General features: G+C 35.4%; 1 protein-coding gene and 1 pseudogene across 1 annotated transcript in view; one reads left to right on the top strand and one right to left on the bottom strand.

Annotated features, from left to right (window-relative positions):
- The window catches only part of LOC140327980 (uncharacterized), a 648380-nt gene that overhangs the window by 209576 nt on the left and 427052 nt on the right, over positions 1–11752 (bottom strand). The window lies entirely within an intron of this gene.
- LOC140328555 (uncharacterized) lies at positions 6780–7398 on the top strand (annotated as a pseudogene).

Here is an 11752-nt window from a genome sequence, read left to right as displayed (position 1 = left end):
CTATAAGCTGTTGAAAGGCTAAAACCAGCACAATGGTCTTATTAAAAGCGCATTGTGTGCCAAACCTCAGGTGTTTGCCGATGTGGACTGGCTATGTGCGCGTGAACTGTGTTCTATCAGTTAAAAAATCGTGCCAGCTACTTTTCCAGAGAAGGATCCTCATTCAGGTAATTTTTTTTTTTTTTATGTGTATATTGTTTGTTTTACTTCATGTGCACTCATGTATGTAAAGAAATTATAGGAAGAAAAAGGCAAAGGGTTTTTTGGCATATTGCTTAACATGCTTCAAATTGAAAAGAATTCCTATTTCTGATGTCATGTGCTTGGCTCAAAGCCATGTTCATGGATGATATTGCTTATGGTTAAAAGAGGAATCCACCTTTATGTTCTTCCACTACTAAGATGAGGTTAGTAAGTAAATATATGGTGGGCCTAGGTCTAAAATGCCACTCAAACCTGCAGAAACAGGTAAAAGCCTGATAGGCTGTAAAAGCAAGAAAATATGTTTGACACAAAGTGCATTTGTCCGTGGAAGTTTGATATACTAGTACTATTTGAATTGTGTAAGCACATAAATACTGTATACAATCCAGCTGCACAGTAAATTGACAACCTGTTTGGACAGGAAGTGGAAGTGTGCTTGTATACAATAGGGCTAAGATCAGGCAGCACAGCACAATGAAAACAAACCTATACCAATACAACAAACGGACAAAGGAGTTGTGTAGAACAGTGGCAGCAAATCAACATGAGTGAAGTATGTTAAAGGAAAACTACAGCTTATTCAGCAAATGTCAGACTAATATTAAAACAAATAAAATAATTAAAAACCATGACAATTTAATCTTAAAAAGAATCTGTACATAATACATTCAAATGACGATATGACTTTGAGAATGGGACAAAGGCAATGAGGGGGGTCAAGTAGCAGTTTTTATGAAAACCATGCATACATTGGTGTTAATTATTTGTAGATAAAATGACAAAACATTGCTGAAGAATTGCCAAACATAAAGCAAAAGTAGAAACCAGGCACAAAAACATTGCAGCAACAGATAAAACTAACAATAATGAAGATTACAAAAAGTAACATCAATGCATACCATCCAAGCAAACTTACTTGATTAATCCCCCCCTCACCCCACAAACCAGCCCAGTTAAATAGTAAACATGAAAAGGGATATGTATTTATATACATTTAAATATATTTTGACACACATGTGAAATCAATAAATGTTCCTTGATACATGTATTATACCATCTTAGGCAACAATCTTTTTTTTTTTCAAATATTTGATTTCTCTAAAGCCAAACTATAATGAAATTTGATCCATATCCAAAATGCTGTTGACCTTTTCTTTTACATTCATAGTATTGTGTGATGAGATGACATATTATAAAGTGCTAATTATTATAGATACATCATGATATAAATTATTTTGAAACCAAACAAAAAAGTAAATATATATATAATAAATTTAAATAACAACCACATCAAATGAAAGTATAAATGAAGCAGTTTTGTTAATTAGTATAACATAACATAAAAAATACCACTTACTAAAAGAAAGATCAAGCACTAAAGATTCAAACTGACATGTAATGGACTGTAGATGCACACAGAACAGGGACCACGTGTGCGCTAATTGATTGCTATGATCTCACTACTACAGAGCTGAACAGATCCTCCTGAATCACACAGCTGAAAATAATTCACATTAATAATTCTTGACCCACGGCTCATTTTTCAATGCTGTAAGCTGTGTCAGGCGTGCTGAGTGTATGCGTATTCGCCTGATAAACCATCCACACTGAGTTTAGAATATAAATGTTCTTGCTTTGGCTAACAAACAGAAAATATGGAAAATGTTGTCACTTGTTGGCTGAATAATTCCCCTAATTTGGGATTGCTTAATTTAAACTCCAGTAATAAATAAAACCTCAAAGCCACCTTTTGTGTAGAAATCCTGGAGCCCAAATGTCTGGAGTTGTTTGAGAAGCACAGCAGGGGTCATATAACTTAGGTGTCAATAAATCCAGGGTGGGAGTTATCACCCTACTCCATGTATCCTGGTATATATCCATCCCCAAGTGCTGGTATCATTTAACTCTACATTCCCTTGATCAAAGAGGGTGGTTGTCATTTATTTTCCCTTGGAGAGTTTATTTGTAATAAGATCTGTACTGGGAGACTGTAACTATCTATCTATCTATCTATCTATCTATCTATCTATCTATCTATCTATTGTCACTTCTGTGACATCAATTAATTTATTGATTTAGGATCCTCCAGGTGGCCTATGTGATACGACATTGGAAACAGATAACTATGAATAAATACATCCACACCCATACCTTCACTTATTGTTTAAATACACCTAAGAATTAGGAATATAGCGCACAATATATACATATAACAATTGAGGAATAAGTCATCTTTCCATGTTTGTTCTGTAACATTTCCCAAAGTTGCAGCAGCATAAAAAGGTGGTTTTGGAAATGTTTATCTCTCTTTATGACTATTGTAATATTGAGGATTTTCTAGGTCGCAATTTCCCTAATTCTGAGCAGGAGAAAATGTAAACTTTGAGCATACGTATTATAACTCTTATTTTTTTTTTTACTTGCCAGGCTGCAATAAGGTAAAATGTGGTTTTGTGAAGTACTGTGTTGAATAAACTGCTGAAATATGAAATATGCACAAAAAAATTACTTTTTTGTTTTGCAATAATGAGATAAAAATTCTAAAGTTTATTACCAAAAATGGGGGGAAAAGTATAGTGTTCTTAGCTGTGTTACCTTGTAACCTTACTGCTGTTCAGTACCCTTCCTATCTTACCCCAATCTATCTTACTGCAAACTAGCAATATCCTCTTTTTAAGTCTTCTAGTCCTATCTCACCTTGTAAACTGATGCAATGTGACCTGTTTAGATTTAAACTATCAGTACTTGTGATGCAATATCCAATTTTACGCCTTTGTATTTTAATAGCTAGCTTTGAATTGTCTTTTTCTGACCAGCAGAGGACCACAAATGTTTGCTTTGTGTCTTTTATAGATCTTAGAAGGAACACCAATGGCTGCCTGAGATTAACCTCTATGTGCATGCTGGAAAGCTAAGACTCAGATTGTAACTTGGAATTTAAAACTATGAATTATTTCAGCTCTTTTTTTAGCATTTCTTGGAGGGCATTCCAGGTGTGCCAGTCAAAAGTTAACTTTAATATTTGGACTTGATTATTTGGCATTCAAACACCAAGGAGTTTGCATCTCTGCTGTACATGTTGCATGGGACGGTATAACCTCATTTAAGGCGTTGGCAGGTACTAAGTGTACTTGCTTCCCTCAAAATATTGACCTTAGACTGTATGAACCACCTGAGCGTTACACTGAGGTCTAGATTTCTGTACCAGAAGTGATCCACTGTTTTTCATGAAATTTTTTTTTTAAATTGTAGACCTGTAACTTACAGAAATATGTCCGAACAGGGGTTCTAGTAGATAATATGAATATAAAAAATGTATTTACTTTTATTTTTTTTTTATTTTTTTGTATTGGATTGGATACCGGAGTTTGTATTCAATCCAATACAAAATGAGCGTTTTGAATTTACCAGTTATGTACTTTGTATTAATTTTATATTATTTTGTATTGGACTGGATACGCAAGTTTGTATCCAATCAAATACAAAATATAAATTTGAATTTCCAAGTTATTTACTTTTTTTTTATTTTTTGTATTGGATTGGATACGCAAGTTTGTATCCAATCAAATACAAAATATAAATTTGAATTTCCAAGTTATTTACTTTTTTTTTATTTTTTGTATTGGATTGGATACAGGAGTTTGTATTCAATCCAATACAAAATGACAGTTTGAATTTACCAATTACAAACTTTGTATTTATTTGAATTATTTTGTATTGGATTGAATACAGGAGTTTGTATTGAATCCAATACAAAATGAATGAATGAGTTTCTATTTGAATTTTCCCCACACGCGCCGACGTCATCACGCACACAAGGAGAAGCCTTCCGGTTTTTTTTCTCCGCCGGACGGCTTCTCCCTGCAGAGATCATCCGGCGCTGGACGAAGACGGATGTGGACGATCAGCGGGACCAGGTAAAATGCCGGCCGGTATCTTGTGTTCAGCCGGCCAGGATCTTGTGTGCAGCCGGCCGGGCGGCGGAACGCAAGATGCCGGGCAGCGGAACACAAGATACCGGCCGGCATCTTACCGGTCCCACTGGCACCCGACGCTGGAGAGGGAGATCGACGGACGACGATGAACGGAGGACGACGCTGGAATAGGAAAACGACGCTGGAATCCTTACCTCCATGGTCCCGCTGGATGTGCACAGCGGGACCATGGAGGTAAGGATGTGACAAAATTACGGGGTTAACCATCCTAGCCATTTTTTTTTTGCCCGACCTTCGTACGGGCATACCGGCTAGGTGGTTAAGGACTGAATGACTATAGTAGAGACATTAGATTGTGAGCCCCTTTAGGGGACGGAGAGAGTGATATTAGACAATGTACAGCACTGTATAATATTTTTACGCTACATATTTAATATAAAAATAGAACTACTGGTGCACACTTATGCGGAACCAAAATGTTATAAAATGTTATTATGGTGTGCTCACTCTATTTTGTACATGAATTTGCTGATGGTTGCTGTGGATCAGGCAATACTAACACACTGTAGATTGATTAGGTTACTAAAAATATTTTATGCTATTTATAAAGCTCACTATTCCGCATACCCATATACAATGATATAATAAGTATTACATGTAGTTTCAACATTGTACTGCCTTGCATAACAGAGTAGACATATTAGGCCTGATTTATTAAAGCTCCCCAATGCTTGAGAAGATAGACTTTCAGCAATAAATCTGGGGGAAACCTTAAATAGATTTTATAAAATTATGTGCCGTTTGTTAGCAAATATTTTCAATCCTGGACAAGATTCATTTCAAGTTTGCTGGATCACCCAGATTCACTGATGAAAGTGTATCCTCTCCAGTCTTGGAGGGCTTTATTAAATCAGGATCATTAAGTCTTTTCTTTCCCTCCCATCTTTCTTTTTGATAGCTGTCTAAAAGGAACACAGCCTGGTAAGACTTGGATGCTTGCCCCCCTGCTGATTATGATTGCTAGACAACTGCTTTGTCTTCCCAGCTGTTTCTTGTAATTACTTCTCCAATGTCATCTCTGAGCAGTGGGCAGTGACATTCCCGAATGTTCATCGATTGGGTGTCCGGAGTCACATGGTTGTAGGGAGGGCTTTTTAAATGAGAGCTTTTCCATGGCTGGTGCACTCTCTCTTGTCTTGCTGCTGGCTCAACTGTATGCATCTCTGCCTGGGTACATGCTTCTTCCTGTGTGTGGCATTCATGCAGTTTAAAAGATCATTGGGTTGGTGCTCTTGTTACTGATTATTACTTGTTAGGCTCTGGATCTGATTCCATTCTGGGATTTCTCGCCCATCAGGTATTGGTTTTTTATATAATAGGGGACACATCTATAAATCATAATGAATAATTATGGGATGACTGATCATACTAGTATCTGGATGAGTTGAAAATATAATTTTCTTGGGATTCTGTTGGTTTGATTTAGGCGAACTTGTAAAGAACATGAGATGTTACACGGGGAAACAGGTTGTTGAGTGGTATAGTTTTGAGTTTCCTTTTTCTTGTGGGTAGGTACTTTTGGCTGAATTGGTTTATTTATATGTAAAGCATTTGGAATATAATATAATAGGTAACTTAATTTTAAGTAAAAAAAACTATATATATTTGTTTATTTCCCTGTATCCAGTATCTTGATTTCTAGTGGTTGTAAAACCTCTTACTTTCAGGGGATGTAAATACACACTGCTTTTTTGTAGAGTGGCTGCTAAATGTCACTTGACAAATATTTGACAAAGGCTTTAAAGCTACCTTAGTTTTTTTCAAACATTTTTACTCAGATCAATATTTGGGTATAACATGTTACTGGGTACTGAAGAAACCATGCACCATTTCAGAATATACCTAAATGGAATAGAGATTATGAACACAGTTTGCACAAAATGTGTTGTACTCTATTAGTTTAAAGCATAGCAGCTTTTTAGCAAGTCTTGTTTTACAAATAATAGAAAAGAAGAAAAAGTGAAGCACTTTAAAGGCAGTATATATATATATATATATATATATATATTGCTATGTTACCCGAGTAACTAACAGTTGTAAAATTTAACAATACCAGTAACACTGAAAATATTTATTATAAAAATTAAAAACAAATGATAACACAACAAAATGCATGAATCCATAAAATTTATGAGGATAATTCATACATATGTGTTTGCTATATTATTGTTTGTTTTTCATTTTTATAATAAATAATTTTCAATGTTACTGGTATTGTAGATTTTTACAACTGTTAGTTACAAAACTATTCTGAGTGACTTATGATTATAAGAAGACAAAAGAATTAAACAAGCAAAAAGCATTGAAGTCAAACCTAACAGAACTTAACAAGCAGTCTGTAAGTAGGTCAACAGCAGCATTTGTAATTTCCAATCAATCAGCAGGATGCTGTTAGTCAAAAAAATATTTTTTTTATTATTTCAAAGTGCTCAAATATAAATATCTGATTTCAGTCTTTTGATGTTAAGATGTTAAAAAAATGTAATATTGTTTTTAATAGGTGAAGAAATTTGATAAAGTGGTCATTCAATACCCACTGTGGAAACATTTTATAGCCAAGCAAATCTTCATAAACATAAAATGAGTCAAGTTGGAGAAAAGCTCATTGATCACCTAAGGATTCACACAGGTGAGAAACCATTTGAATGTTCAGAATGTGGCAAAGGGCTTTTCGAGACATTCTGATCTTGTCATTCACCAGAGGATTCACACAAAAGAGAAACGATTTGTATGTTCAGAATGTGACAAATGCTTCACAAGAAAATGTATTCTTTCTTTACACCTAAGGACTCACAAAGGGGAGAAACCATTTCAATGTTCAGAATGTGACAAATGTTTCTCTAGAAGTTATAATCCTCTTGTACACCAGAATACTCATACAGGAGAGAAACCATTTCAATGTTCAGAATGTGACAAGTGCTTTTTTCGACATTCACATCTTGCTAACCACCAGAGAATTCACACAGCAGAGAAACCATTTATGTGCACAGAATGTGGCAAATGTTTCACACAGAGTTCTAATCTTATTAAGCACCACAAGATCCACATAGGGGAGAAACCATTTAAGTTTATGGAATGTTAAAAGTGTTTCTCAGACAACTCCAATTTTACTAAACGCCACAAGACTCACAAAGAAAAAATAAAACGTAAATATATAGAATGTGGCAAGTGCTTTTTTAAAATATTCTCATTTTACTAATCCCACCTGCTTTCCAACCCACCCCGGCCCTCCAAAAACACTCAAACACATGATTTTGAACCTAAATTGGCTGACAAGCAGCCGTTTATTTTATAACAAATTTAGTAAATAAGTATTCAAAAATTCAAAAAATCAAGCATACAATAACATATCATAAATAACTAAACACTATACCCCCCAACAAAACTGAATGGCCGCAAACTCTTCAAATGCATGGGTAGTAACCAAAAGTGGCCTTAATGACCCCCTTTGCTATCAACGCACCCCAAAGCTTTGGAACCACTGAATCACTGCATCAAACGATATGTATGCCACCATGTAAATCTTTGGGTTTACTATTATATTATACTGTAAAATAAATGCTCATGAAAGTAAATCTACTCTTTTTACACATATAAATGCACTGTATTGCATTCAATACAGTTATTTTGTATTGAATGCAATACAAATGGATTTGAATTTACCTCCCCGCAGGCAACGTTCCCAGGCACCGACGCCACTGACTCATCCCCAGGTGACTCATCGAGTGCAGCGGAAAAGCCGTCCGTAGAAGGAAAGAAGATGGACATGGCGGGTAAGGACAATGCAGGATGCTGGCGGATCTGGTGAGTAGCAGATTACTATTACTTCCCAAGGGTTTATCTACCCCAAATGTGACTCGGGGTTACTGCTTTTAGCATCTTTTTTCTACCCCCGAGTCACACTCGAGGTTACCGCTCAGGGATAATTGATTGAATATAATTTTCTCCCCTTCCATAATAAGATCCACAAGGACTTACAGAGATGGAGACCATTAGCCTTGACATGGTTTGGGAGGTGCAATATTTTAAAAATGAACGCAAAGCCCAGACTCCTGTATTTTTAACAAAAAGTCATCAAACTACAATTTATTTATATTAATAAAAAAGAGTAATCATGGCAATAAATGTTGGACATACATAGCATACTTTTGAGTCTCAGCTTTTTTTGACACGTTTCACAAAGTATGCTTCCTCAGGAACAGTGAGACTGGCATTTCTAGTTCAAATCATACACTTCCTTTATGAAGATGATAATATCACACGTTACTGCTGTACCTTTTGATGGTGGGTTAATGGGTGAAGCAACACGGATGGCACTGGAATCCACAGGTTGTCCAAGGGGTATTATATAAACTTTAAACTGTTTGTTAACTTATCCTAAGTAGAGATTGACTTTTGAATGCGTTTTATCATAGTCTTACCTAAAGGCATGGGTATTACATAGTACCAAACTCAACAATCCTGTGTGGATCCCCTGTAATCTCCAATAAATACTGCAATAGGCATTTTAAAGTGTATGTAATACCCCTTGGATATCCTGTGTTAAAAATGTTCAAGGAGGTTACACCGGTGATGTCATTTTTGGCTACTTTTAAATAAATTGTCCTTGCCATCATAAATCAAACAATAGCTTTGCTCAAATTTGTCCCAGGACTGCTTTAAACATATTTCAGCCAAGGGTATTGCTCACTGTTATTTGCATTGACTATGGCTATACAAGCCCTTATATTCATATTAAAAGTTTAGAAGTTAGAATATGACACAAGAATTTTACAAATATTCATCTTACTTAGAATCACAGATGTCACAAAGAAGAGAAATCATTTAGATGTTTGGAATCTGGAAAGTGCTTCTCATAAAGAGGTCGCTTACTTTGGAAGCAATACAGATGCTCAGAATGTGAAAAGTGCTTCACATAAGTGTGAAAAACACTTTATATTTAAATAAACTTTAATGTAGGATCAAAATAATATTTAAAAAAATCTAAATCTTAAATTTATTTTTTTTTTCAATTCAAATTTTTATTAAAGGTTTTTACTTTTTTAAACAGTACAATACCAGTAACAATAAAACAGTACAATAAAATAAAAAAAAAAAGGCCTAGTAAATTAAAAGTAACTAAAATCTCCAATCAAACCATCAAAAAAAAACATATAGTGGTAATAGTCCATCCGACCACTATAAAATATATGTTATAAAATATTTCAGACTATCAGATAATACTTATAATTTCTTTAATGCGTTTCATGCGAGCGTTACTTCAAGTATATATTTCAGTTCTCAAAATCAAGTTGATTGTAGTGAAAAATAATAAGATTTTTTAGATGTTGAATTACTATATGCAAAGGCTTTTTCATGACAGTACTGTTGGTTGACTCTCTCTATCACTTCTAAAACTGAAAGGGTAATGTTTTGGTTCCATTTACTCACTATTGTTAATCTCGCAGCGATTAAAATATGAGAAATTACCACCCTGTGAGAGCTAGGGAAATGATCTATTCCTATATTTAGTATCGCGAGTTCAGGGGAGATATTAAAGGTGCAACCGATAATTTTCTGTAACAAATTGGAGATTTCTATCCAAAATGAGTGAATTTTGGTACATTCCCAGAACATATGCATATACGTACCAATGTCCCCACACCCTCGCCAACATAAAGGAGCTTAGTTAGGGGTAAACTTTCCAGGGGTTCTGTACCCAATTTACTAAATAGACATGTATAAAAACAAATTTCCTTAGGATTTTGTTCTCCATTCAGTAGTAATATTATTGGAGGCACTATCTGAACTTGAATCAGCATTTTGGTATTTCAGTATATGGATATACCAAAGTTTCAGCAGATCACTACCCGCCTGGGGCATCTTAACAACATTGAGAGATCCATTCTTTGTGATCAATAGCTTGACTGGGAAGCCCCATTTATATGGGATTTGATGGTTCCTAAGTGCTTGTGTGATTGGAAGAAATGTTTTCCTTGCCAAAATGGTTGCTTGCGATAAGTCAGCGAACATGGAAATATGAGCAAATGGATCGCGTAAGGTAGTATTTCTCCTGGAATACGCCATTAGCTGTTCTTTAATGTGGTAGCAGTGGATACATGCCAGAACATCCCTAGAAATCTTATGTGGAAGATACGATGGTTTGGGAATTCTGTGTCAATATTAAGCTCATAAGAAGCAGCACTGGGAATTTTTGCAGTGAACAAGTTTTGAAGGTACGCTGTAAACTCTGTTGCCGAGATGTTTTCAGCAATGCCTCTGAACTTAATATTGTCCCTGCGAGATCTATCTTCCAGATTAGTAAGTTTCAATTGAACTTGCTATGTTTCAAAAGCTTGTTGCATGTTTTCAAAAGCTTCATTATGGGAATCAACTAAATCGTTGTCAATATGATCAACTCTGTCCTCAATAACATGCAACTCCGCTTTAAGCTGTTGAAACAGTGAAAAAAAAGTCACTATGAGGAGAGCTTCATATCTGATAGAGGCTGATCAGAAGTAGGAAAGCAAGCTATTGGGTCTAAGGAAGACTCTTCTATTGCAGCAAATCTATTAGAGATTTTCCTACCTTGTAAATCATCATTAGAGGAAAGTTTCTGCTTTGATTTTACAGGGCTGGTGCATGTGGAAGAAGATTGGGAGGTTTCATCCAGGATTGTTTCCTTCCTAGGAGATTGCATAACTCTGTTGGAATCTGAAAGGATTGTAGATGAAGCTGCATATGCATGTGAGGTCATCCTTCTGGCTCCATCTTGATCCTGCTGGTGCTCAGGGGACAGATAAAAGTCTGTAAGTTTCCTAGGCAGTTTAGTGTTTCTCCTTTTTCCCATCTCTGCCTTGATTGCAGGAGAAGCTGAGAGGGAGAAAATTGTTGTTGTGTTTGCCTCCTGCTTGATGGTTTAGTCCCTGAAGGATGCTCTCTCTCTCTGCAGCCCTAGCAGAAGACCTCCATCTCAGTCGGCTTCCCGCCACGCCCCCAAAATCCTAAATTTATTAGGAGTTTGTTAAAGTCTATGTCTGAAAATCACAGAAAAGCATAACATACTAAGCAAACACTAATATCTAGAAGAATATACAGGAGTCATAATAGGAGGTCATGGCCTCAACGGCACAATTGTTCCCTTTTAATAAAATAACTCCTTTCCTTTATTCTACAAAAAAGCATTTAGTTCCCAATCAAACATAAAACCTTTGCAATACCTTGTTTTTATTATACCCAGAATTTTGGGAGATTTTAATGTACTTTTTGCTACATGTCTAATACAGGATGCTAAGGTAAGTTTACCAACGATACACAGATAGCAAGACGATACAAACGTGCAGAGGTTTTATCTGCTAAGTCTAGATTGTGATCTATATTATTTTGAATGATCTTTGTATTTCATAAAAATGGTTCAAAAGTTTAATAGATAAAATATCTTGTGTATTTTTTGCATAAGTGAAATAAAAGTTTGTTTTTTTATGACATAATCATTATTATAACACAGTATGGTCCACCCAACGTGTATGAAGTGAATGTATATCTTATTTCCTCATAGCTAGGCTGGATATCTT

Source organism: Pyxicephalus adspersus, chromosome 4 (genome assembly GCF_032062135.1).
Source record: "Pyxicephalus adspersus chromosome 4, UCB_Pads_2.0, whole genome shotgun sequence".
Lineage (NCBI taxonomy): Eukaryota > Metazoa > Chordata > Amphibia > Anura > Pyxicephalidae > Pyxicephalus > Pyxicephalus adspersus.
The sequence above is the reverse complement of the archived record's forward strand: the minus strand, read 5'-3'. Positions and strand labels throughout refer to the sequence as shown.